Source organism: Carassius auratus, chromosome 22 (genome assembly GCF_003368295.1).
Source record: "Carassius auratus strain Wakin chromosome 22, ASM336829v1, whole genome shotgun sequence".
Classification (NCBI taxonomy): Eukaryota; Metazoa; Chordata; class Actinopteri; order Cypriniformes; family Cyprinidae; genus Carassius; species Carassius auratus.
Genome location: NC_039264.1, coordinates 4,096,019 through 4,123,805, shown reverse-complemented (window position 1 = coordinate 4,123,805; position 27,787 = coordinate 4,096,019). Strand labels below are relative to the sequence as shown.

Here is a 27,787-nt window from a genome sequence, read left to right as displayed (position 1 = left end):
CCCCTCCACCACAATAAGGTTGCTGTTCCCAGAGGAACAGAAGCTTAAAAATATGTGGCTTGCCATCAGTTTGAGTCAGTTGTACTCTTCATATCTGCAACTTTCATGGATACACGGACTGCAAAAAAATATTCAATTTCCATCTTTTTTAGATGTAGTGGAAAGGTAAGTTAACTAGCAGTGTAACTAAGAACTATTGACAGGGGCGCTGGGGGGGATGGGGGGGGTCCAGAAACCATAGCGGTGCCCCAGATTGTTGGCAGGGAGTAATAATTAATAATATTACTTTTGAAATTAGTAACTAGTAATATATATATATATATACATATATATTTTTATTTTTTGTGTAATGAGCCCAACACTGATCATGTGCAAATGCAGGATGTGAACTAGGAGGGTCGAACACAGTCAGGGGAGGATTCATACAACACTTTTAACAGTTCTGCTGTTAGATCACACACTGAACCACTGAAGAAAATGTTTCACATGTTTGTCTTGTTCTGTTTGTGCTGCTGGGGTCTGACTGGTAAGTTAAAAAATCATTGCCAAGGTTTTTATTTTTTATTTTGGAGTAATAAAGCTAATAACATCTCTTATTATGTATCAAAATACATGTGAATTGTTTATGAATATAATAAAAGACACTGTTGGGATTAGGGTTAGGAAGTTTTCATTGGCATTTACAGCACCTGGAAAAGTTCATAAAAACAAAATAAAGGAAATCCCTGCAGTCCTGAACATCTACTAATGTCATACAAATGTGATCTTATGATCTAAATCTCCCATTTATTAAAAATAAATATTTAAAATATCCAGAACAATTAACCAGTACCTTCAATCTGCAATAATTATCATACTCTACACTTTGAAGAGTTACGATGTTACATTAAGGACTGTGGTTTTTCAGGAGCTCTAGGTACATATATACTCATAAATACATGTATAACATGAGAACAGAAAGAACATTTAAATAAGTAAGACTAAGAGAGAAAAACAAATAATGATATACAGTACATATGGTTCTAAAACATTATGTACAGATTTGTGGAAATCTGTAGTTTACAATAGCTGTTTTGAAAGACTGCTGATATTTTACATTTCACTTTTCTTGTTTCTGCTGTTCTCAACTTCACATGTGACTGAAGAGGATTTCAGGCTTTGTAAATCATCAGAGGCTTTAATCTGTGTAAAATATTTTTATATTCTCCAGGTGTGTTTGGTGACTCAGTGTCAGTGATGGAGGGAGATTCTGTTACTTTATACACTGATCTTTCCGAAATACATAAGGGCTATTACATATTCTGGAAATATGGAACTGGAAAGTCTCTCATAGCTAGAATAAATATAAAGAAACAAACTGTCTTCACACATAATGATACTGATGGGAGATTCAGAGACAGACTGAAGCTGGACAATAAAACTGGATCTCTGACCATCATGAACACCACAACTCAACACGCTGGAGATTATCAACTAGAGATACATGGAGCGAATCAGACATTTAAAACATTCAACGTTTCTGTCTATGGTGAGTAGATATCATTTGTTGAAATGCTCACATATTCTATTTACATAGTCAAATTTTTTATTTTGAGATGAGTCACATTCAGCAACCATTAACACACTAAACACTCACTCAACACAAAATGTATTACACAGATTCACAACGCTGAAAATATTCCTCTTATCCTCTCATGTTTTCAGCTCATCTGCCTGTTCCTGACATCAGCAGTAACTCTTCAAACTGTTCTTCATCATCATCTTCATCACAGCAGAATTGTTCACTGGTGTGTTCAGTGGTGAATGTGGGTCATGTGACTCTCTCCTGGTACAAAGGAAACAGTTTATTGTCCAGCATCAGTGTGTCTGATCTCAGCATCAGTCTCTCTCTACCTATGGAGGTGGAATATCAGGAGAAAAACAGCTACAGCTGTGTGATCAACAATCCCATCAGAAACCAGACCACACATCTGGACATCAGCAAATTCTGTCAGCCATGTTCAGGTATGATGGTGCCGTTATATATTAATTCACTGATATGAACTCTGTATTATGTTGTAGATCAGACTGATTCAATCACTTACATTAATGTCTCTCTTTCACTCTCCTTCACATGCTCCAGACTTTGTATCTCTGTTAGTGTTGATTTCTGTTTCTGCTCCTGCTGGATCTCTGTTGATTGTAGCGACAGTCGGGATTTTCTGCATCTGCAGGAAACACAGAAAAACTGATCAAGAAGGCAAGTATTATCTTCTGCTTTTCAACAGGTAAAATGTGAAATTCTTCAAAAATATGTTCTAAGTATTTTGCCAACTGATAGCCCTAGTTTATCATTTAATTAAAATTATTCTCATACCCAGGAGGAAAAACAAGGGCACATACATAATGTACTTAAAGTGCTCTATTTCCATGCACAAATGTTGTACTTCATTCTTGATTCCTTAATTTTCTTAATTTTAAATTATTTTTTAGTACTTCTGAAGATAAACTTAAGATCGTCTCTGTGTACTCAAATGTGCTATTTTTGGACACCATGAATATGAACTAAAATGCCCTTTAACATACTATCTCTTTATTTATAAAATATATTTGGTCACCACTTGTTATACACTTGAACCATCTTTCATATGCTAGTACACAAGTGTATTACAAGTGGTGACTTTTTTTATACTTTTTTAAAAATCATTAATGTGTAATTTATCTGTCTCTCGAATTGTAATAAAAATTATTTCAGGAACTATTTGTGTGTGGGAAAAGTTAATGGCTCTAATTAAATCTGTTATTGCCATTTTTTAAATCTTCTAAAATCTGTTACTTTGGTGTTCAATTTGGAAGCCCTAATAACAACACTGTGAAGTGCTGTGAAGAACAGAGTTTACTGGTTTTAATGCATCTATTTTTGTTACTTGTGAAGAAGAGATCACTTACGCCGAGACGACATTCTACAAAAGAAACGCACAGAAAAGAGTAAGACAATTTATTGTTAATATGTGGAGTATAATTAATAACACTTTACAGTAGGGGGTTATCAACATTAGTTATTTTTTAACCAATATGAGCAAAGGACAATACATTTACAATAGTATTTATTAATCTTTATTAATGTAATAAAAAGTTTGGTTGTTCATTGTTAGTTCACAGTACATAAACTAATGTTAAAAAAACACAACTTTTGATTTCAATAATGCATTAGAAAATATTGAAATAATATGAATTAAGTTTAATAAATGCTATAACAGTATCATTCATGAAGTAGTTTACTAATGTTAACTTTCCACTACATAAGACAAAAAAAAAAATGTTCTGGTAAATCATAATTATGACAAAATGAGAAATTATTACATACGAAATAGAAATTGAGATAAAAAATTCTAAATTATAACATAAAAAATTTAAAATATACAAAGTTTAAATAATGAGATTAAGAAATTCTAATTATAACTTAAATGTTGAGAATTATGTCATAATAATTTTGACGTGTGTGTATCATAATCTAACCTAAGTATGCCATAATGTGAAAATTTTATCTCATAATTTTTATGTCAGTTTTTGATTATGATTTAAAAGAGCTTATTTATTTATTTTTCCTATTTGTCAGTTAGGCCTGTCATGATAATGTACTGTCCTAGAAATAGTAGTGATATTATTGGCATTTTAAGACAACTTTACGCCACTGAATACATAATTATAATATAGCAGCATAATAATGCAAGAAATGCATGCATAATATAGTCAAACACATCCAACTAATGCACATTTACACTGAAAACCAGTGGTGGAAAACAGCAAAAACAGAAGGAAAAAAAATGAATTCTCCCCCTTAGCGCTAGCTGTGAAAAATAACCATTTTCTGTATTATATTTATTTATGCACCAAAACAGTGAATTTCTGCTTTGTGTCGATTTGGACTTATTCTTCCATACTGGAGTCCGGAGTTGTAAGGAAAACACTAAAAAGCTTCAAATGATGTCTTCTTTTCACTTGCTGATGTCTGCTCTTTACATATATTGTGTGACAAGTCGATATCTTGATTATTGTGACAGGCCTAGGAGCAGAAATGGGCTTTCATCTCTAACAAAAATCTCAAACACAGCTGTATCATGTGTTTATAAAAGACTTATTATTGTTATTAATATAAGTATGATTATATCTTGTGTTATAAATTTTTTACAGAAAGCTGAAGAGGAGAGTCATGTGGTATATGCACCAATCAAAAGATGATCAAACTTCAGTGTTATTCTAAGTACAAGACTCTTATTGTCTTATGATTTTCATTGGGAATCTCCCATCATGACTTCAGACACTGTGGTTTTATGGATGAGCATTTTCACTGCAGCTTTTCATGTTTGCAAAACATAGATGCAAACTATCCATTCAGAGGTGATAAAGTAAACTCTGCTGTGGTACAGATTATTTATATCTGTACAGAAATGTGGTTTGATCTGTGCATCAGAATGTGTCTACTGCTGGATGCTTGCATTTGATGTCAGTTTGTTAGTGTGTGTATGAGGTGTCAATAGTGTCTGTTTGAGTGTGTATCTGTGCAAGTGTGTGTCTGAGGTGTCAACAATACATCTGTGTGAGCATGTAACGTTGCGAGTGAGTGCGTCTGATGTTTCAACAGTGTGACAGTGCCAGTGTATCTGAGGTGTCAGTCTGTGTGATCAGCATGTCATTGCAAGAATTTTTCATTTTGACTTCTGCTCTACAGGGAAGCCACTTCACTTCAAAATGCTACAATCATTAGTGCTGATTTTTGGACAAAAAGGTCTCAAATCAAGTCATATTAGTATGAAAAATTTAAATATTAAATGTGCATGATGATCTCATACAGTAATCTCTCATAAAAAAAGGTACAAAAGCTGTGATGTACAATACCTTTTCAAAAAGTATATCTCTGCATCTTATGGACACCTTAAGGGTGCATTTTAGTACCGAAATGGGCGAAAAGTTAATGCACTAGTGATAGATTGAAGTATTAATTTTTTTTTTTTTTTACCCTGAGTGTAGTTTCAGTTCTTTCTAACCAAAACTATTCTTAATCCAAGGTGGTTGTTGTTCTTTTTTCTTATTTTTCTTATAAAGGTTACATTTAAAGAATAAATGCAATGCATGATTTACAATTTATGATTTGTGTTTAATGGTAGTGAATCATTTTTTTTTTATTATTATTATTTTTATTATTATTGCATTTGTTTTGATGAGAAACTAACAATTTAGATTATTTTCAATAGCATAAGAGGGCTCCATACGTAAAACAATGGTTATAATTCACAGGTGCTGGTCATATAATTAGAATATCATCAAAATGTTGCTTTATTTCACTAATTCCATTCAAAAAGTGTAACTTTTATATAATATTCATCTATTACACACAGACTGGTATATTTTTAAATGTTTATTTATTTTTATTTTGATGATTATTACTGAAAACTAAGGAAAATCCCAAATTCGGCATCTCAGAAAATTAGAATATTGTGAAAAGGTTCAATATTGAAGACACCTGGTGCCACACTCTACTCAAAACACCTGCGAAGGTCTTTAAATGGTCTCTCAGTCTAGTTCTGTAGGCTACACAATCATGGGGAAGACTGCTGACTTGACAGTTGTCCAAAAGACGACCATTGACACCTTGCACAAGGAGGGCAAGACACAAAAGGTCATTTCAAAAGAGGCTGGGTGTTCACAGAGCTCTGTGTCCAAGCACATTAATAGAGAGGTGAAGGGAAGGAAAAGATGTGGTAGAAACAAGTGTACAAGCAATAGGGATAACCGCACCCTGGAGAGGATTGTGAAACAAAACCCCATTCAAAAATGTGGGGAAGATTCACAAAGAGTGGACTGCAACTGGAGTCAGTGCTTCAAGAACCACTTCACACAGACGTATGCAAGACATGGGTTTCAGCTGTCGCATTCCTTGTGTCAAGCCACTCTTGAACAACAGACAGCGTCAGAAGCGTCTTGCCTGGGCTAAAGACAAAAAGGACTGGACTGCTGCTGAGTGGTCCAAAGTTATGTTCTCTGATGCAAGTAACTTTTTCATTTCCTTTGGATATCAGGGTCCCAGAGTCTGGAAGAAGAGAGGAGAGGCACACAATCCACGTTCCTTGAGGTGCAGTGTAAAGTTTCCACAGTCAGTGATGGTTTGGGGTGCCATGTCATCTGCTGATGTTGGTCCACTGTGTTTTCTGAGGTCCAAGGTCAACGCAGCTGTACACCAGGAAGCTTTAGAGCACTTCATGCTTCCTGCTGATGACCAAATTCATGGAGATGCAGATTTCATTTTCCAACAGGACTTGGCACCTGCACACAGTCCCAAAGCTACCAGTGCCTGGTTTAAGGACCATGGTATCCCTGTTCTTAATTGGCCAGCAAACTCGCCGGACCTTAACCCCATAGAAAATTAATGGGGTATTGTGAAGAGGAAGATGTGATATGCCAGACCCAAGAATGCAGAAGAGCTGAAGGCCACTATCAGATCAACCTGGTCTCTCATAACACCTGAGCAGTGCCACAGACTGATCGACTCCAGGCCACGCTGCATTGCTGCAGTAATTCAGACAAAAGGAGCCCCAATTAAGTATTGAGTGCTGTTCATGCTCATACTTTTCAGTTGGCCAAGATTTCTAAAAATTATTTCTTTGTATTGGTCTTAAATTGTATTCTAATTTTCTGAGATAGTGAATTTGGGATTTCCCTTAGTTGTCAGTTATAATCATCAAAATTAAAAGAAATAAACATTTGAACTATATCAGTCTGTGTGTAATGAATGAATATAATATACAAGTTTCACTTTTTGAATAGATTTAATGAAATAAATCAACTGTTTGATGATATTCTAATTATAAGACCAGCACCTGTAGAGTTTCAGATTAAGATAATAACCAGATCTCACCTTAAGTTTCCAGTGATCATTGTAAAGATCAGACAAATGTTGACAGCTCAAGATATCTGCTCCAGTTCCAGCTGTTTAACATCATCTGAGGATCAGGAAACACAACATGAGTGATGGACTGAAGGAGTGTTATCCAACAATGATACAAACCTATTATTTTTAATTTAGTAACATTAGAAGAAGAAATAGCATTAGGAAACGTGATAAGTGCAGAGTTCTGGTAAATTTAAGCACCTGTTAGTCAGGGGGTGATGCAAGAAATGTTAAGTGGGTGGTCCTTCATAAAACTGGGTGGGCAAAGTGTATTATATGAAAACTGCATATCAAATTTCCGACAGTAAATACAGCACAAAGATTCAACATTTCAACATTTACTAATACATATCTTTTATTAATTAATATCAACAAAGATTAATTAATACTGTACTAAATGCATTTCTCATTGTTAATGTAAGTTAAGGCATTGCCAAACGTTAACTAAAGTTTACTGTATGTAAAGCATTACCTTAGACGATGAGGCTTCGCAGATGATCTCATAATCAAGTGTCTCAGTTTTACATTCAGAGATTAGATATTGAGGACCACAGAAATGAATGCAGCTGTAAATATGCAGTTCATTGTGAAGAATGTATAAATGTATATATATATATATATATATGTATCCAGTATACATGTTTATTTTTTTCCTTCCACAAAGAACGAATCTATTTAGTGAATCAAACACTGTACTTATGGTGATATGATGCTTTTAACACGTTTGGCTCAGAAGAGGGAAAATTAATAACTGGCCATGAATTGACCATGAAATCTCACGTTAAATATATTTTAAAGTACAGAATTATATGACGTTACAGTGAAACCATACATTTATATTTATTATCTTTTGATAAATAACTTACTGGGTGGGCCACAGCTGAAAACCTGTAGCTTCACTACTGCTGCTAGTGTGGTCTGTGTAACTGTTTGTGTTGTTTACTGGTCAGAAGAGCCCACATGACTGATATGATAAAGTCTATGTCATATTATGCTCTGTAGATATGTCTCGGAGGGACTTTTCACCTGATTCCTCCTCGAAAAACATAAGTCTGGTCAATTTAAATAACAGCACACCTCTCCTCAGCCACACAAGGGAACACATGAATCATTCTTGTCTGGAACACACTGAAACTTTGCGGTAAAGTTGTCACACTTTTTAAAAGTGACACAAGGGCACTATGTACACCCCTCCTTGTGTACAGCGATGCCGCCCGGTTTTATGACGTCATGCAAACATGAGCGGTGGTCACATAAAACAGTCTTACAGTCAAATAAAGAGCATCAAATGTGTCGAGTATTTCATGCTGCATGATAATAAAACATTAATACACGTGTGCAGTGACACTAAATAACCCTCTCTACTGTTTATAACACACCCGCAACAACACTAGCATCCGTTCAGATCCGTCTGCTAGTTATATTTTCGTCTGTTTGTGTTTGTTTGTCTTTTGTGATTGTTGGTCTGCAAAGCTGTCATGTTGTTGCGTTTTAAGTAAATAGCATCCATCATCAAATGAATGTGTCTCCACCTAATGTGTCGGTGTTGTAAACCTAAAAACCGCCAGAGAAAGCAGATAAACACAGCCTCAGAAACGAAACTAATAAACTGTCTGACTAGTACCTCTTCTTCTTCTTCTTCTTCTTCTTTTCCTTCTTCTTCTTCTTCTTCTTCTTTTCCTTCTTCTTCTTCTTCTTGGGTTTATTGGCGGTTGACAAACGAGCTGGAGCATTACCGCCACCCACTGGTAGGAAGCGTGGACCAGCACGTCTACAAGACCTAAATACAATGTTTAAAATAAATTAATAATTAAATTAAATTAGCTTCTCTAAGGTATTGAAACAACAAATTATCAATAAAACACTTGTCTTGTGACTCCTTTAACAGAAAAAATAAAATCAGTGTATTTTCAGGTTTTTTTTTTTTATTTCGTTTTTTTTTTTTTTTTTTTTTTTTTGGGGGGGGGGGTAATTTTTTTAATTATTATTCCTCCATCTGCACAGTCTGCCCTTGCTATAAATTGCCAGACATTATAGTAATACATAAATATGCATATGTATTAGAACGCCATCTAGTGACAGAGTGTCAAAATCAAAGAATTCAGGTATTTATTGAATCAGGTGATTTAATGTTATTACATGAACATACAGATACCTTTCAATCTATTGTTGCTTGTTTCATGATGAAACTTTGTATGCACAGATCATTTAAAATATTTCAACAGCTTATTAAAACACTGGCAGTGTTTTAGTGTAAATGAAACAAAGTCATCTACGATGTCCAGCTCTTATTGATTTATATTTGGCAAATTTTTACTCAGAAGTGGCTAAACATTTACACGACAAAAACATATCATGATGCACTTATACATTTATCTAAATCTACAATCCTTAAAAAAGGAAAAGGTCAACACTAAAGGCAGACATGGTTACCTAATCTCAGTCTAACTATGAGAAATCTCATAAGCAGCACTCCATCGTTTGATTTTAATATCAATTCAGTTCTGATTAGTGGTTAAATATGTTGCACTGTGTGTTGGGGTTTTATTCTCCTAAAAAAAACCACAGATTTAGAGTTAGTTATGTTATGTTTGAATGCCAAAGAATAAATGCTCTGTAATTAAAATAGCTAATAAACAGCAATAACTCACATGCAGATCAGTAGCTACTTTTGTTTATTTGTTTATTTATTTGGGTTTATTTATTTATATACAGTAATATTAGATCATATTAGACATATATATGGATTATAATTTATACAAAAAAAAAAAAATCCCCAAGAGATGAAATAAACTCACAACACTGTAAATAGTAGCAGCACCGGAAGAAACTCATCACTTACAAAGTTATATGACTTATGTCTGGAGACTGAAAACTAACCGCTGCATGGTTTCTTCTTGACTCAGAAGATAAAGCTTGGTAAAGCCAGTACTGTGAGATCAGAACATGATTATAAATTTGTATTCTGGTTTTTCAATTCAATTTAAATTTAGAATAAATTGACATAATTTTAAAATCCTTGTGTTCACCATAAAATGTAGTTCATTTACAATTTACACACAATATTCTTCTACGTTTAGTCATTTTACACACTGAAGACAAAATCTGTCACTGTGGCAGTCGTATATGAACCCTTCTAATATGAACTCTTTACCTTTTGAAAAAAAAACGAAGAATATTTGTATCCATAAAAACCAGTAAAAATCTTAACAAGGGTTAGATGAACTTTAACATTATATCATGTGCAAATGCAAGATGTGAACTAGGAGGGTCGAACACAGTCAGGGGAGGATTCACACAACACTTTAACAGTTCTTCTCACACACTGAACCACTGAAGAAAATGTTTCACAGGTTTGTCTTGTTCTGTTTATGCTTCAGGAGTCTCAATGGTAAGTTAAACTTTTTTCATTTTGGAGTGAATTTAAATTTTTCAGCTGCTGTAGTGTACCAACAGAAACATGAATATTGTATGAATATAACATAAGATCTACTAACTTTGTATTAGGTGTCTTTTGGAGTTAGAAACTTTACATTAAAGTCAATGAAGAATAATGGAAATCCCTACAATGAGTGTAAATGTTCAGAAAGTGTGAACTTTCCGTTGAGCCTCTTTCAAATATAAGGCCATTTTTGTCCTTTTAAAAATACAATACAAGTATCTAAAATAACCAGCACAAGATGTTGCACCAATAAGCATTAATCTTGAATCTAGATTAAATCAAGGTTTATTTTATAGTTTCTGTTGTACCAGACTTTAAACTTCGGAATAAAACTTACATTTAAACCACCATTACGTATAACTTCTGTATGCAAAAGTTGTTGCTGTTTATATCTGGGATTCATGCACTGATGAGTTTAATTCATTAAATATGAATATTATAATAATCTACTGTGTTTAAAACTGACATTTTTTGAAACAGATCGTTGTTGTTGTAGAACTGTAGCATTAAGCTTCTGTGAAGGGGGCTCGGGTTGTTGTAGCTCGTTATATGAAGTTTTTCTCCTGTTTCATAAATGATATACTCTATTAATTGATATTTTAAACATATTTCCAGCAATCTGTAAGTGCTGCTTCAGTGTTTTCTCTGTCTGTCTGATTCTAACTCTCTCTGTACTGATAACAGTAACGGGTTCATGCTGCTGCTCTCAACTTCACTCAACTTTGTGTAAATTAAGCTGATTTCAGGATCTGTAAACCATCAGAGGATTTAATCCATGTCACATCTGTTCATCAGGTGTGTTTGGTGAATCCATTTCAGTGACGGAGGGAGAATCTGTCACTCTGAACACTGATCTTACTGAAATACATAAAGGCGATTACATAGTGTGGAAATATGGAGCGGGAAAATCTAAAATTGCTACAATGACCAAAAATAAGCAAAACATCTCATCTGATGTTCTTGACGGGAGATTCAGAGACAGATTGAAGCTGGACAGTAAAACTGGATCTCTGAACATCACAAACATCACAACTCAACACGCTGGAGAATATGAAGTAGAGATAAGTCAAGCAAAAGACACATCCAAAACATTCAATGTTTCTGTCTATGGTGAGTAGCGCTCAACAGTCGAAATGTTCACATATTCTAGTTACAAAATTAAATATTTATTTTAGTGCTGTCAAAATTAGCGCGTTAACGCATTCGATTAATTTGAAATATTTAACGCGTTAAAAAAAAATAACGCAATTAACGCGGTTGCAGTTTTTTATTTATTTCCAGTTGTGGCCTATGTGTGTTCAACGTGCAAAGAAATATGGATAAGACCAAGGAAGGACTTTTAGACGGAAAGTTTCAGTATAAAACTCTGCCGGATTACTCTTCAGTCTGCCACAAGAAACATTACTCTTCATTTAGTCTGCCACAAGAAACAGCAACATTAAAATCATGAACTCAAATGTCATTGTTTAAAAAAACAAAAAAACAATGACTGTAACAGTGCGTAAATCAGACCTTTCTGTAACGCTAACGTTAATAAGCTTAAACGAAAATAACGAAATAATTGTGTAGCGGAGTATTTTTTGTACACAGTGCCGCGAACTGTCAATCACTCCTGTACGCGTGCATCACTGTCCTCCTCAGCTGCAGCAACTTGCGCTCTCTCTCTTCATCAAGCTTTAAAACAAAAAGGGGACAAAAAGATCATATTGTCTTTGTGCATAGGCTATAGATTAATTAGATAAATGAATATCTAAATTTGTGCCTTGCCGTCTACGGTATTTTTTTAGAACTTAGAAAAAAGATGCTGCAGCCAATGAACAGCCAGCGGGGGCTGCAGGACGACTCAACCTCCGCAGACAGTTTTTAATGTTTATCAGACAATAAATACTCAAGATTTTGCTTTAGTATAACTCACAACGAGTTTCACACACCTTCTCCGGCCACGATGAGTTGTTGACACTTAACAGTGGGAAAAGCGACACATGCGCTATTCACTTGTATAACTTAAGGGTGAATGGGTAATGTAGTTTCTGCTCTGGGTGGGATGAATTAGGAAGCGTGCATTGTGAAGGGCGCTCTGAAAATCGGCAGTGCAGGTAAAAGATTAAAACCTCTATTAAAACAGATGTCCAAATGAGCGTACCGGCTCACTTAAAGCACTGGCAATGACTATACTTTGGAATTTTTTTGCAGTCCACTTAGAATTCAACATGGAAATCATTTTTGTTTTTTATTGGCATTGATTGTAATGAAATTCAAATGGTACTTACATGCCTGTGTTTTTATTTCTGTAATAAATATGGCTTTCAAGCCAACAGTTAATTTGGAGGATATTGATGATTTATTGCAGGTATGTTGTTTACATGAGAAAATCTGTGTTACAAGTTAAACAAAAATTCCAATAAACAATCATATTTTGAATTTAAATAGTTTCTTTGTCTTGAGTTTACATTAATTATTTACATTTTACATTTACATATCCAAAAAGTGTCAGTCTTTTAATTGCGATCAATCGCGATTAATCGCGATTAATTTAAAAAAATTGTGCGATTAATTAGTTAATTTTTTTTAATCGATTGACAGCACTAATTTATTTATGTCGAGATGACAGAAAGTTTCAGTTACCGTTAATGCATTAAACACTAATTCAGCACAAAATTAACAGATTCACTACAATTCACAATTATTAGATCTAGAGAACTGTGTTCATATTCATCTTATTCTTTCATGTTTTTTTCAGCTCGTCTTCCTGTTCCTATTATCAGCAGAGACTCTTCACAGTGTTCTTCATCATCATCTTCATCACAGCAGAATTGTTCATTGTTGTGTTCAGTGGTGAATGTGGGTCATGTGACTCTCTCCTGGTACAAAGGAAACAGTTTATTGTCCAGCATCAGTGTGTCTGATCTCAGCATCAGTCTCTCTCTACCTCTGGAGGTGGAATATCAGGAGAAAAACAGCTACAGCTGTGTGATCAACAATCCCATCAGAAACCAGACTCAAAATCTGAATATCACTCAACTCTGTCAACCATGTTCAGGTACCACAGCGCTGATATATGTGTTTATTTACTGAGCTGATCTCTGTCTTCTTCACTTACATTCAAGTCTGTCTCTCTTTTACTCTTCTTCAGTTCCTCCAGTCTCTGTTTCTCTGTTAGTGTTGATTTCTGTCGTTGTTGGATCTCTGTGGATTGTGACTGCAGTCGTGATCTTCTGCGTCTGCTGGAAACACAGAGAAACTGATCAAGAAGGCAAGTGTTATCTTATTTTAAACATGTACATTTTGAAATAATTCTTGAAAAATATGTTATAAATATTTTGCCACCTGATAGTCCTATTTTATAATTTATATTAAAATGATTTAATTTAAAATTAATTCATAATATTTAATAATAAATGTCTATTTGTGTATAATGTCTCTGAGCAAACTTCTCACTCGCACGGTCCATTTAATCTTTAATCTTGATAAATGATAACTTTTGTTGTGCTTCTTGAACTTAAATGCTGAGTAAAAACAAAGAACGTAAAATACTTCCCATTTGGGTTTGATGTATTAGTGTGTGATTTATGTGTCTCTATAAATATAATGATAAACACTCTTTTAGGATCTATTTGTGTGTGGAAAAAGTTTTTGGCCTAATGGCTGTAATTAAAATAGTTAATGCCATTTTAAAAATCTTTAAGTATTACTTTGGTGTTAAATTTGAAAGCCCTGATATTAACACATAGGCTGTGAAGAACCAGATCTAATAAAGACTGAGTTTGTGGTTTTAATGAATCTATTCTTGTTAAAACAGCTGAGACTTGTGAAGTAGTGATCATTTATGTTGAGACGGCATTCTACAAAAGAAACGCACAGAAAACGGTAAGACAATTTATTATTAATATGTTGAGTAACATGTTGAGTATGTGTATAATTGGTAACACTTCACAATAAGGTTTCATATGTTAATGAATAGTGGACAATACATTTATTACAGTATTTATTCATATTTGTTAACGTTAGTTAATAAACGTACAGTTGTTCATTGTTAGTTGATATTAACTAATGTTAACACAACCTTTATTTTTAATAATGCATTAGTAAATGTTTAAATTAATATTAATTAAGTTTAATGGATGCTGTAGAAGTATTGTTCTTTCTTATTTCATGTCAAATAAAGTAGTTCAGCAATGCTAACTGATGAAACCTTACTGTAAAGTGTCACTGTATCATTTTAGCAGAGAGTCTGATGTAGATCAGTGTGCACTTTTGATTTTTTCTGGATGAAATATAAGTCCATTTCCACCACATAAGAAAAAATAATAAAAATTGCAATATTATTGGCATTTTATGACCAAGCTATGCCACTGAATATATCATGATAATATAACAGCATAATAATTCAAGTACACTGTAAAAATTTTTGCCGTTAAATAACAGTAATTTTCTGGCAGCAGGGGCGCCAGTAAAGTACTGTTAATTTACAGCTCTTAACCATTAATTTACCACTCTTATTTTTTAACAGTATTTTACCTTAAATTCTACCATGGAAATTAACTCCACTCCCACTGCTTCAAACAGTTCGAGTTTTTAAACTAGCATTCCTACGATGTTAGTACTATGAACTTATTTCATTTGAGTCCACTGAGAAGGAATATTTCTTACACTTAATGTGCAGTAATAAAGTAACTAAATACATGACTTTTACTCAAATCACTGCAGCTCATTGTCAGCTGTATTACACATGTATGTGCTGAAGTACTTAACACAGAGATCACCACTGTATCAGCGACTCCACATTTACGGCCTTTATATAAAGCAGCAGAAAATCAGAATTTGTGGCTCATCGTTGACTGAAGCACCGGCTCTACTCTACAGCACAATGGTGAACAACAAAACTACATTAAACTAAACTATCTCTCTTGTGCAAACACACATTAATACAGTCAAGTTCAGTATTTACTCTCATTATCAGTGTATGACTTTGCCTAATTTTTTTTCTATGGATGTTCACAAATATTTTAGTTAAATTAACTTATTTTTCATTTGGTAAATCTGACGTTTACATTTTACAGTATATTACTGTTTTTCCTTGACTTGACGGCAAAAAACTTTTTTTTTGCTGGCAACCATTAATTTACGGCAAGAAACAGTAGAAAAACAGTTATTTACTGGCAGCAGGGGTGCCAGTAAATAACTGTTTTTCTACAGTTTGTTTCCTGTAAATTAATTACAGTTTATTACTGTTAAATTATGTTTCATTCTGTTTTTTCTTCATCTTAAATCTTTAACCCTTTAAACCCCACAAGAAAATCCTCAGTTTTAAATGAACACTTATAATGTGTGCACACTACAGAGTGTTAGAGTAACACTGAATCAGTGAAGTTAATGAGATAATTCGGTTATTAATTGATGATTGAGCATTAGTGATAAACACCTGCAGAATCACTGAAGGAAAGAGAAACACAAGATCTACAAATGACTTCAGCCACAGCCTTAGATGAAATCAACTGAATAAAAGAATACATCAAATCTCTCAAGATCTGATTAAACAACTACTAAAACAGCTTCACCAGATTCACATTACTAACCAGACTGACTTTATTTCTGTCAGATGTCTACAGAAGAACTTATGGAGAGTTAAATAGGTTTAGGTGTTTTTTTCACTACCATGATGGAGATCAGTGTTTACTTTAGTTGGGCTCTTGAACGTGACTTTTCAACAACTAAGGTTTTTTTTTTTCATGCTGTAACAATGCGCCTTTGGAACCTGTTATAGCAAAACAAAAGTACACAGAAGAAAAACAATCTGATATTGTTGTTTATAGATTGACAAGAACAAATACTATTATTTCTGATCTAATCCCGTATCTCTTCTCTTATTGAATATTGATACTACAGCATGAGAAGGAACACTGCTGAGCCATAAGTTATGAAAGACTGTTAAGAAAATGTCACTCATAATAAAAAAAAAAACCTTTGCTGAAATTTAGACAGAAATATCAAGAATCAGCGTATGAATCACAACAATGGTGACAATCCACAAAATAAATGAACAGATCAGTTCTGAACATCACAACACATGCTACTAAAACTTTAAAAAAATGCAAAATTATAAGCACATAAGAATTCAAGAAAATAAGTGAACAATTCAGGGGCATAATTTATTCATGCCGCAATGCATGCTGGGAATCATGGATGAGTTTTATCCTGTGCTGGTACCCAGCATGCATTGCATCATGAACCTTTTGATTGTCACCATTGTTGAGATTCATATGCTGATTGTTGATTTCTCTCTTTGAGTGTTGTGGGGACTGCTGCCCGAAATACTTTTTAACTAAAACTAGTCGTTAAATCCATAAATACTGGTTATCACACTACTTTTCAATCTTACTAAATTGAAGTGTCATTCACACAAATATTTCAACACCAAATTAATATTTGATTATTATAGCAACACTTTAAGTCAGTCTAGTAGACCATGCCTGTTAGAAACAACCATGATAACTTGACTATCAAAATTAATACTGCTGTAAAAAATGTACCATAAAGATACAAATACAGCAATAAAACAAAATGTAAAGTGTAAAAGTCAATGGTCAGGAGCCCAACTAAAGCAAACACTGATCTCCACAATGGTGACGCTAAACGAAACAGTAACATTATCATCTAAATCTCTTTAATTCTCAATAAGATCTTTTGATCTCTGTTCTCTGATCTGACAGAAATAAAGTCAGTCTGGTTAGTAATGTGTGAAGTTGGTGAAGCTGTTTGTTGATCGTTTAAATCTTCAGTTGATTTCATCTAAGGCTGTGGCTGAAGTCAGTTGTATTTCATGTGTTTGTCTTGTTATGTTTTTTTTTCTTCAGTGATTCTACTCATTAACAGCAGCTGTTGATCATTGTCTGAATTCACTCATTAGTTTTCATTCTCTCTGTCAGGTGGACTATATTAGTAAACTCATGTAGGGAATAGTGAATGAGGGTGTAGGGTGTGATTTGAAACACAGCCGCTGAGTATCGACTTTGAACGTTGTTAATTTACGATATATAGCAGCAGGCTACTTCTCGAAAACGATGAATATTACCCAGAATGCACTGTTTTAATGAAAAACAGTATTTTACTGTCGAAATTTGGCCGTTTTTTTACAGCGATTTTTAACAGTGTAGTGCATGCATAATATTGTGTATGCACAAGCTGATGTAAAAGAAAATCAAAAACATCCATTTAATGTACATTTTCATAGAAAAAATTGCATAAATGTATCCTCTCAGTTGTCAAACCCCCTTAACGTTAGCTGTGAAAGAGCATTATTTTGCGTATTATATTTATTTATGCACCAGAACAGTGAATTTCTGCTTTGTGTCAATTTGGACTTATTCTTTCATACTGGAGTCCGGAGTTGTAAGGAAATCACTAAAAAGCTTCAAATGATGCCTTCTTTTCACTTGCTGATGTCTGCTCTTTACATATATTCTGTGACAAGTCAATATCTTGATTATTGTGACAGGCCTAGGAGCAGAAATGGGCTTTCATCTATAACAAGAATCTCACACACAACTGCATCATGTGTTTATAAAAGACTTATTATTGTTATTAATATAACTATGATTATATCTTGTGTTATACATTCTTTACAGAAAGCTGAAGAGGAGAGTCATGTGGTATATGCACCAATCAAAAGATGATCAAACTTCAGTGTTATTCTAAGAACAAGACTCTTATTGTCTTATGATTTTCATTGGGAATCTCCCATCATGACTTCAGACACTGTGGTCTTATGGATGAGCATTTTCACTGCAGCGTTTAAATGTTTGCAAAACATAGATGCAAACTATCCATCCAGAGGTGATAAAGTAGACTCTGCTGTGGTACGGATTATTTATATCTGTACAGAAATGTGGTTTGATCGGTGCATGAGAATGTGTCTACTGCTGGATGCTTGCGTGATGTCAGTTTGTTAGTGTGTGTATGAAGTGTCAAAAGTCTCTGTTTGCGTGTGAATCTTTGCAAGTGTGTGTCTAAGGTGTCAACAATACATCTGTGTGAGCGAGTGCCGTGCGAGTGTGTCGTGCGAGTGTGTCTGAGGTCTCAATAGTGCGACTGTGAGTGTGTATGAGGTGTCAGTCTGTGTGATCACCATGTCGTAGCAAGGATTTTCCATTTATGTTCGTATGAAACAGTTGACTTCTGCACTACAGGGAAGCCATGTTACTTTAAAATGTCAACAAAAATGTCTCAAATAAAGTGATATTAGTATGAAAAAACTTTACTTTGTGTGCTTGATCATTTTATACAGTCATCCTGCAGTTAGACAGAATCTCTCAGAAAAACGCACAAAACTACCTTTTCAAAATATAAACCTTTGTATTTTATTAACCCCCTAAGGGTGCATAATAGTATCTAAATGGGCAAAAAAGTATCACACAAGTGAGAACTTGAACCTTTTTTGTAGTTTCAATTATTTCTAAGAAAAACTATTCTTGATCCCTTTTTTATAACAGTTATATCCCATTGTTCTCTGCCATTCAATTATATAATAAATGCAATGTATGATTTACAATTTATGAATTGTGATTGAGGGGGTTAATCATTTATTTTGTTTGCATCAGCTTTGATGAGAAACTAAGAAAGTAGGTTTTTTTTTTTTTTTTTTTTTCAGCAGCATAACAGAACTCTACTCTACAGGTAAAACAATGGTTGAAATGTAGATTGTCAGATTAATACCATAATCAGACAGAAAACCTCACCTGAAGTTTCCAATGACAACTGGAAAGATCAGAGAAATGTTGACAGCTCAAGATATCTGCTCCAGTTCCAGCTGTGTAAGTCCATCTGAGGATCAGGAAACACAACATGAGTGATGGAGTGTTATTCAACGATACAAATCTTCCTTTTAATTTTAATAGCAAAAATCTATATCAAATACGTGGTTAGTGTGCGAGTAATGGTTAATGTTAGTTCCTACTCTGGTATGCTCTGTGTGATGTTTACTGGTCAAAAGACCCCACATGACTGATATGATAAAGTATCTGCCTGTGTCCCAATGTGCATACTATCCACCCTACACAGCAAAACCTCCAGTGTTAATTTAACACTCTTGAGTGTGGACTCGTATAGACTCTGAAGCAGTGTTAAAAGTAAAACTTTGAAGCAGAGTTGAAGTTAATGAGATAATTAACGAGAAAATCACAATTTGTGTGTCACCATTACAGTGGTCAGTGTTTGCTTTAGTTGGGATCTTGGCTTGTGGCTTTCTACTTAAAAAATTTGTTTTGCAAGTCAAGAGCAAAAGTCATTGGGTGGTGATGACACTATTTTAATGTAATTGTTGTTTGACCTGAGTTATTAAACTAATTTACAGTGTTTTCTCTAAATATTTCTCTATTTTTGAGTGTAACCGCTTTGATTCCACAAGGAAAGCGTCTGCATTTTCTATTCATTTTGCAAGTGATTCTGATTTTTATTTTGTTTTTAATTAAAGAGTGTTTATTTTAGACACACACAGAGAACAAGAATCAGCGTATGAATCTCAACAACGGTGACAAACAGCATATCCAGATAAACAGATCTACTCTGAACATCACAAAACTAGATACTAAAAATTCACATAAAAACAGCAAAAATAAAATATAGTTAGAATAAAAAGTTAAAAAGACAGTTCAGCTCATAATTTATTCATGCCACAATGCATGATGGGAGCCATGGATGAGTTTTTATTGGCTACAACATGCTTTTTTGATGGTCACCGTTGTTGTGATGCTCACGCTGATTCTTGATGTCTGTGTTTCTAAACTAAAGAATTTGTAGCTTTTATGTAACTTTTAAAAACATGTAATATTGTGCCAAAAATGATGGATTGCTATCTTTCTTCCACTTAATTTATGTATACAATTTATGTATACTTAATTTATGTATATATCAATAGCACACATGATTGCCTTTGCTCTGTGCCCGGTTGCATTAAACACCTTAAGCTAAGAAATCACTTAGATTTAAGGTTAAGGGTGCCCTTAGTGAAACTTGGGTTGCAAGAAAAAACCCTAAGGGTTTCCTTAAGGATCTTAAGACTGTTATTAAGTTTTTCCCCTTAATTATCTAAGTGTTCCCTTAAGCGTTGCTACAAAGTCCTTAGTGACCATTTCACCTTAATAAATTTAATGGAACAAAACAGCTCACTTAAGTCAACTTAAACTCAAAATACGATGGCTGATTTAGTGTTAATATCTGAAGGTTCAAGATTATTATTATTATTAGTAGTAGTAGTAGTATTAGTATTAGTATTATTATTATTATAAACATCATCATTATTTTAATACATCTTTAATATATACGTGTGTGCACCACAAACAGTATGCATACTGTATTAGAGCGATATCGTGTGACATATCTAGGAATTCAACATTCAAATAATTCAAATAATTTACTTGTGTTTTAGGTCCACTTACATGACCATGGTACTTTAGAGATCTGAAAAAGCATGTTTTTGATACTGGGTTTCAAAGTGCAAGCTTTTGAAAACAGTACCTTCAAATTTCATGTTTTAGTTTAAAGGAGCATATAGGAGTGACTCTTTTTTAAACTGTCGCATTAGCTGTTTCATAATGGCAGGAAACTCTCCTCCTACAATCTAATCATACGTGTGTGCACAAGATGTTTGTCCATCTTTCAGATCGCAGCCTTTTTCCAAGGAAATCAAACAATGGCAGGTTTGAGTTTGACCCAGTAAACTGGGGAAAAAATAACTGTCTTTGTATCAATAAAAAAAAAGGTACTGAAATGTAATTGAAGGGAGGAAATATGTCCACTGGGGATCGCCATACTGCAAGATAAGGCATGTTTGAATTCAAAACAATCCAATTTTCACATGCATTCGGCTAAATGGATAAAAAATATATAATTTTTACACAAAACAGTTTTCATTAATATTATTAGTATTAATAGTTTTCAGCAATGCATTTACTTTACAGCAAGTGCTCTGGGGTGGGGGGCGGGGTGCATTCCGCTCTCAGTGCGCCCGACCCCCTCGAGTTTGGAAAGGCTTAAATCAACAACGGATTGGTCTAGGGTTGTTTGTGGGTGTGCAAAATTATACCTTTATATGTTATTGTATGTACCATAAATGCATAAATGATGGGATGGCAAAAAAAAAATTAGGTTCTAAGCTTTCAAATGATACCAAATATGTCTAGTTCACTACTTTCACAACTTACACATTTCACGTAACTCTTTTTGGACCCACCAGTGGGTCCGGAGGGTGGTAAGAGCCGGAAGAGGTTTTAAAGACCAAGGCCCGTATTCATAAAGATTCTAAGAATCCTCTCAGAAAACGCTTAATTTGGCTTAAAAACTTTTACGTAGACACCACTTTATTACTAAACAATTTAATGACTCCTTGCTTATTTTCGAACCAGTAGGCCATTCTAGGTTGAGCGAGACCCCACGGAATGAGTGAGCGGATCGGGATATTCAGAAATGTGCTCTCCGCTCATGAGCTCTGATCGTAAACAAACCCGAGCCTCAATGTCTGCTGACCTTGCAGAAATATACAAATAGACATAGCCAGACTAGACTATTTTAGTACAAATTATGAGCTTACTGACGATTTTTTTATAATTCCTGAAAAAATTTATAATATATTAAGTTTTGTTGTTGTTGTAGTTTTTTTGGCCTAGTTCATTTTGCCTACGTTCCTATGGCCCAATGATGCTATGATAAACATTTACTGCTTTTTAAAAATGCGGGGGAGGAAGCGGGTCGGGTACAATATTATTATTATTATTTTTTTTAATTTTTTTTTGTGGTTCGAGTTGCGGGAGGGTTAGTTGAAAACGTTGGTTGGGTGCGGGTTATTAATACATTGACCTGCGCATCACTGGCTGGCTGAGGTCTTCACAAACATGTTCAATCTGTCCCTGGCCCAAACAGCTGTCCCCACTATCTTCAAAACCTCCACCATCATACCAGTACTGAATCACTCAGCTGCCTCGGTCCCTAATGACTTTGTTCTGTTGCACTCACTGAAACTGGTGCATCCCACTTAAAATCCTGTCTCCCTGCTACACTAGACCCATTCCAATTTTCCTATCGCCACAATAGGTCAACAGAGGATGCCATCTCAATGGCACTTCACTCTGCCCAGAGGTGGGAAGTCCAGGGGCCAAAGAGTAAAAGTCCTGCCAAAGTCAAATCCCAAGTCCTCAAAGAGTTAAAGTTAATGAGATAATTAAGTGACTAATTAAATGATGAATGTGCATTAATGATTAACATCTGCTGTTATTGAGAATTACAGAGGATCAGATGGTGATGTTTTATGTACCCTATGCCAAGGGTACAAAAGCTGTAACCTTGAGGGTACACTCTCAGAAAATAAAGTACATAATTGTACCTTTAGGGGTACAATAGCTTGTCACTGGTGCTGTACCCTTGTGATTTTTACCTTAAGAGACCAGTTTTGTACAGAGGTGGGAAGTCCAGGGGCCAAAGAGTAAAAGTCCAGCAGCTGATTTCACCAGAGGAACCAAGTCATTCCTTCCAAGTCACAAACGACTCTCAAGTTAAATCCCAAGTCCTCAAAGAGTTAAAGTTGATTGTGCATTAGTGATGAACACCTGCTGTTATTGAGAATTACATAGGATCAGATGTGGATGTTTTATTGGTTAAAAAGATGCCACCATCATGGAGATCAGTGTTTGGTTTAATTGTGCTCTTGACCCTTGACTTGTTGTACTAGATCTCTCTCTGTAGCTCTGCATGGGTTGTTGTGGAGAAGACAGAACTGTGACATATGAAAAACATATAGTTACAATGAGCTGGTTTAACTATATCTCAAATATTTTTGTCTTCTTTCTTATCACATGTCTAGGTTTTGAATAATTCCAGTGAAACTACAGCATGCACACAAAAAAAGCATTGCTCTAATATTTACAGGATATGGATATTTTTTTTATTTGTAACACATATAAAAGTTTGAACTCCAGTGCTTTTTAGACACACACACAGATATCAAGAACCAGCATATGAATCTCTACAATGGTTACAATCAACAAAATGCTTCATGTTGCAATACATGAATTACTCCCATAATGCACCGCAGTATGAATAATAATTTTCACCACTGTTGAGGATCACATGATAAATGTTCATGGCTAAATGCCTAAATCCAATTTTTTTTTCTTAATATTAAAGTGTTATAAAGCATTATATGGTGGCATTTTCATAATGAGATTTCTCTCTTTTTTGTGAAAGTGACATACAGTTAAGTGTGGTGACCCATACTCAGAAATCATATTCTGTATTTAACCCATCCAAAGTGCACAGACAGAGCAGTGAATTCACAGCAGTTCTCTCTAACAACTAAACCACGAACTCTTCTCATATAATCAAGAAATTTTATCAAGATCATGCAGTCATCAAAAGCATAAGTCACCTGCTAGATCAAGAGTTGTATCAGCATTGCACAAATGTTTGCTGCTAAACAATAATGCAATTGTATAGAAGCAAATTTGTGAAAACCGCTTAAAGGCTCAAGATATCAACTGAAGCAAATACTCACCACAATTTTGGTGGCAAAGTTTTTTTTTTTTTTTTTTTTTTTAATTGATTTCATCCAAAGCTGTGCTTAAAGTCAGTTGTAGTTCTTGTGTTTCTCTTTTCTTCAGTGATGTTGATTGTAAACAGCAGGTGTTCATCACTAATGCATCTTCATTTAATTAGTCACTTAATTATCTCATTAACTTTAACTCTTTGAGGACTTGGGATTTGACTCAAGACTCGTTTGTGACTTGGAAGGAATGACTTGGTTCCTCCTCTGGTGAAATCGGCTGATGAGTTCATGGGTGGAACAAAAATATGGCAGGACTTTTACTCTTTGGCCCCTGGACTTCCCACCTCTGCCCTCACCCACCTGGACAGTCAAAATACACATGTGAGAATGCTGTTCATTGATTTCAGTTCTGCATTTAATACAGTGATCCCCTCCAAGCGGATCTCCAAGCTCAGCCAGCTTGGAATCAGCACATCCATCTGCAGCTGGATCAAGATTTTTTGACTAACAGACCTCAGTCTAAGTTAGATAACCTCTCATACTCTATCATCACCCTGAACACTGGAGTGCCACAGGGCTGCATACTGAGCCCTCTCCTGTACTCCCTTTTTACCCATGACTATGTTCCTGTTTATGGCTCCAACTCCATAATCAAATTTGCAGATGACACCACAGTGGTAGGTCTGATCAAGGATGATGATGATGACCTCAGGAATAAGGTGCAGCACCTGGCTGTGTGGTGTGTCACCAACAATATAGAACTAAATACCCATTAGACAAATGAGATCATTGTGAACTTCAGGCAGACAAGGAGTCATGCACACACACCCTACATCTACATCAATGGAGCTGTAGTGGAGCGTGTGTCCAGTTTCAAGCTCCTTGGCATCCACATCTCTGATGACCTCACCTGGTCCCTAAACACCTCCACCCTGGTCAAAAAGGCACAGCAGCATTTTACTTCTTACGGAGCCTTAAGAAAGTTCTCCCAGGATCCTTGTGGAATTCTACCTCTGGACCATTGAGAGCATACTAACAAACTGCATCCCAGTATGGTACAGCAATTGCTCCGCATCTGACTGCAAAACACTCCAGCGGGTGGTGAAAACTGCTCAACGTATCATTGGCACCCAGTTAACTTCCATCGAGAATATTTATCACAAGCGCTGTCTGGGCAGGGCAAGAAACATCATCAATGCCTCTCAGCCTAACCTTCTTCCCCGAGGCTGTGACACTTCTGAATGCCACACCACCAATCTAACCTGCACCTGTTTTATAACTGCACTGGTCACATTGCTTTACATGCATGTATTTGCACTACTTTCATTTTGCACAGACTGCACATTGTTCAAGTAAACTATTAAGTAAACTATTTCTATAAAAATATCATTGCACAACTGTTATTTTGCATAGAACACATTGTTCAACAATACTTGTGCACAGTCATCCAACTGTATTTATTACCATTGTTCTCACGTTGCTGCTGTTCATAATGTGTATATAATCCTACATTGCTCTGTTCTTAATGTACATACAATCCCTACATTGTATTCCTATTTATATTCTGTAAATACTCTGTTCAATACTGTATATAGCCAGAGGTGGAGAGTCCAGGGGTCAGAAAGTAAAAATCCTGCCACATTTTTGCTCCACCCATGAACTCAGCAGCTGATTTCACCAGAGGAGGAAACAAGTCATTCCTTCCAAGTCACAAACTAGTCTCAACTCAAATCCCAAGTCCTCAAAGAGTTAAAGTCAATGAGATAATTAAGAGACTAATTAAATGATGATTGTGCATTGGTGATGAACACCTGCTGTTATTGTGCGTTACAGAGGATCAGATGCTGATGTTTTATTGGTTAAAATTATGCCACCATCATGGAGATCAGTGTTTGCTTCAGTTGGGCTCTTGATCTTTGGTTTCTTTTGTTAGATATTTCTCTGTAGAAGTACATGTGCTGTTATAAAACAGTGCGATCAGTGCTGTGCAGAAAACCGTTACTAGCCGGTTTTACATGATGAAGTAATTATTAGGCATCAGCAATACAATTTTTTCCCCCAATATTTAAGCATTACAATAATATTTGTTTAATAGGACTTTTTTTGTAGTTCAGTAATTGCTGAACATAATTTAACAAACCAAAGAGAGACACCTTCATGAAGTTAATTAAAATGTTTTAGATGAAAAAAGGGCAATTAAATTTTCTACTTCAAGCTTTTAATTCAGCAATGTGTTAATGTTTACTACGTAACACAACCACAAGTGTTTAAAAGCAAATTACTTTGAATTATTAAAAGGGTCAAGAGCCCAACTAAAGCAAACACTGATCTCCATGATGGTGGCATAATTTTAACCAATAAAACATCAGCATCTGATCCTCTGTAACGCACAATAACAGCAGGTGTTCATCACCAATGCACAATCATCATTTAATTAGTCTCTTAATTATCTCATTGACTTTAACTCTTTGAGGACTTGGGATTTGAGTTGAGACTAGTTTGTGACTTGGAAGGAATGACTTGTTTCCTCCTCTGGTGAAATCAGCTGCTGAGTTCATGGGTGGAGCAAAAATGTGGCAGGACTTTTACTTTCTGACCCCTGGACTCTCCACCTCTGTATATAGCAACTCCACTGTACATTCTGTAAATCATAGCTTCACTTACTCTGCACATTTATGTATATAAAACACTATATTCTTGCACTACTGGTTAGTAGCTAACTGCATTTCATCAGCTGTACTTGTACTCTGCATAATGACAATAAAGTTGAATCTAATCTAATTTCTTGTTGATAATGAAACACACTACTCCGCCTTTGGATTTACCAGCCTCGACTGTTCTATCCATCCGTAAAAGAGAAGTTTTCAGACGACATTACAGCAGCGTCCGGGACCGAGGACATGAGCCATGTTTCAGACAAACACAGGATGTTACAGTCCCTTATGTCCTTTTGGAAACTTATCCTGGCTCTAAGATCATCCATCTTATTCTCCAGAGACTGGAGATTGGCAAACAGAATGCTGTATTTATTACCATTATAAATGTTCACACTTTACGGTTTGTGCACATAAACTAGTTAAGTATATTCCAAAACACATGATTGCTTTGCTGTAAGTGTTCTTTGAAATAATTAGCTAAAAGTTTGTAGATGCTATGCATTCTAGACCATTTGTGTCTTGTGTAAAATTTGAATAACGGTAACAATTTTTTTTTCCAAGATGGCGCCGCCGAGTCCGGTCGTCATCCAGGTTGAGCTATCACTCATCTTGCTATATTTATGTAAATTCATTTCATTTTGGGGTTACAGAAGGGGTTCGCCCAGGACACCCGACAAGCAACCGCTATCTTAATTTTACCGAGCTGCCACAAATTTGTGCATGTTGATTAATGAAGACAGTGAGTTTGAGAAACAAAATTCTAGGGCTGGGCGATATATCGAGCGATATGATCATGCGCATCTAATCAGTAAAGCTGCTTCCGTGATCACCGCTAAAATCTCCATCACTTGCTTATAATTGGAGTGGCATTTAATAGACAGAGCCGTAGATCTCTGACAAGACACGCCATATCGCGTTCATTATCACAGATGAATCGCCTTCGATAATGAACGCGATATGGCGTGGCTTGTCAGCGATCTATGGCTCTGTCTATCAGAGGTGGGACTTTCAACTCACAAGCAAGTCTTCAAGTCATATTCAAGTCCTCAAAGGGTTAAAGCTAAAGAGATAATTAAGTGACTAATTAAATGATGATTGTGCATTAGTGATGAACATCTGCTGTTAACAATCAACATCACTGAAGTAAAGAGAAACACAAGAACTACAACTGAATTTAGCCACAGCCTTCAACTGAAAAAAAAGTAAAAGAAAAAAAAAAACACTATGCC

At 35.1% G+C, this 27,787-nt stretch overlaps 2 long non-coding RNA genes across 3 annotated transcripts; both read right to left on the bottom strand.

The window, feature by feature from the left end:
• Nucleotides 1-659: 659 nt before the first annotated feature.
• On the bottom strand, nucleotides 660-8,585 carry LOC113039435 (uncharacterized). 2 transcript variants are annotated; one of them, XR_003274993.1, is made up of 5 exons: nucleotides 7,401-8,585; nucleotides 7,130-7,182; nucleotides 6,896-6,980; nucleotides 2,085-2,207; nucleotides 660-1,825 (listed from the first exon to the last, which is right to left on the bottom strand). It is a non-coding gene; the product is annotated as an uncharacterized LOC113039435 (long non-coding RNA). The 2 variants fall into 2 exon arrangements; XR_003274994.1 differs by lacking the exon at nucleotides 660-1,825 and adding an exon at nucleotides 1,836-1,893.
• Nucleotides 8,584-19,298, bottom strand: LOC113039437 (uncharacterized). Its single transcript, XR_003274997.1, has 3 exons — nucleotides 19,106-19,298; nucleotides 13,471-13,591; nucleotides 8,584-8,708 (listed from the first exon to the last, which is right to left on the bottom strand). It is a non-coding gene; the product is annotated as an uncharacterized LOC113039437 (long non-coding RNA).
• Between the last annotated feature and the right edge of the window lie 8,489 nt (nucleotides 19,299-27,787).